Here is a 1530-nt window from a genome sequence, read left to right on the forward strand (position 1 = left end):
CGTGTCTCCAAACTATGTCTTGATGGTTCACCGGGTGCATTCGGTAAAGATGACATGCCCTCCCCTGCCCTGCCCAGCCAGCCGTGTCGCCCTATACCGTCATGCCCTCCCCTGCCCAGCCAGCCGTGTCGCCCTATACCGTCATTGATTTTCTTCCTCCTCTGTGCCGTGGGATGCAACTCCCACTGACGATCACTCGTGTGCACAAGCGGGCCTTTTATTTATGTGAAAGCCTGAGGCGTACATGCTGGGTGTGTTCTTGTTTCAACCCACCGAACGCTAATATGGGTCACGGCATCTTTAACACGCGTGTGCCGTTCTGCGTGCGTTTACTGCCTGTTCTTACACACGAAGGGGGTTCAGGCACTAGCAGGTCTGCTCATTTGTCAGTGACGTACGGGAAAAAAAATCTCCAACTTCAACCCACTCAGCGATTCGACAGGGATTCGATTCCAGGACCCTCGCCGTTTGGGTTTTTTTTGGTTTTTTGTCCGAACGCAGTGACGCCTCTTTGAGCTACTGAAACTGAAACTAGAACTGTTTTTTGCTGTTCTTTTCGTTGAAAATTCTACGTTATTCAACATTCGGCTGTTGCGCCTGTCATAATCATACATGTTAAAACAGTGATCTGAAAAAAAACAGTCAGTCAGGTTTGCAGCTGGGTGGGTTGTAGGCCTTTTGTATCGACCTTCCCGACCAGTGGGAGTGTGAAGACTGACAGGCACAGTGACCCATTTCTCCCGCAGCTGCTCTCTAAGGTGCAAGGAGAAAACAGCTCTCTGTTGTCAGCGGCCAGACAGTCGTCTGCCAAGATCCGTCTTTCTCAAGTTTTTGGTGAGTACTTACTTGTTTGTTTGTTTTTTCTTTGTGGGTAATGTCCTATTGTAGTAGACTCAGCTAGATTCGGGGACCTGGGCAAAGTCCTGTTTTAGGATCCGAAATTATTGCACCTATTTTACCGGCAATTTTTGTGCATGTATGAAACGATGTTAGCATTGGTAGATCATGCAACCCATTTTCAGTGGATTTCGACCCATATTTTGTAAGTTGTTTAACTCGGTTTTGATGCCGATTCAGACACTAACGTGCCACCATCTTGCTTTCCGTGTTTCATGCCACAAACCATTGACAATGGCAGGTTGTGTGCAATGCGCCCTTCCAGTCAAGTGCAAGTTCTAAAACAGAATGCGAAATGAGGCACACCGTGAGAACGAACTGACACTTGTCGACGCAGCCCGTCTGTCTGTGTTTACCTTCGCGCCTTGGTGGAAAATGGAAAGAGGGGCTCTCTTTAATGTTTGCGTTAGTTGTACATCTCTCTCTCTCTCTCTCTCTCTCTCTCTCTCTGTGTCTCTCTCTATCTCTCTCTCTCTGTGTCTATCTCTCAGTCTCTCTCTCTATCTCTCTCTCTCTCTCTCTCACAGACACGCGCGCGCGCGCGCGCACACACACACACACACACACACACACACACACACACACACACACACACACACACACACACAGAGTGACACATACGCACACACATTC

The 1530-nt window shown here is 48.6% G+C and overlaps 1 protein-coding gene across 1 annotated transcript in view; it reads left to right on the top strand.

Moving 5' to 3' along the window:
- The first annotated feature begins 533 nt into the window (after positions 1–533).
- LOC143288948 (receptor for retinol uptake stra6-like) overlaps positions 534–1530 on the top strand; it is a 54358-nt gene continuing 53361 nt past the window's right edge. Inside the window, exon 1 of the mRNA XM_076597629.1 lies at positions 534–834. The gene's annotated coding sequence lies outside the window, so the exon portion shown is untranslated. The remainder of the gene's footprint in view (positions 835–1530) is intronic.

Source organism: Babylonia areolata, chromosome 13, assembly GCF_041734735.1.
Source record: "Babylonia areolata isolate BAREFJ2019XMU chromosome 13, ASM4173473v1, whole genome shotgun sequence".
Classification (NCBI taxonomy): Eukaryota; Metazoa; Mollusca; class Gastropoda; order Neogastropoda; family Buccinidae; genus Babylonia; species Babylonia areolata.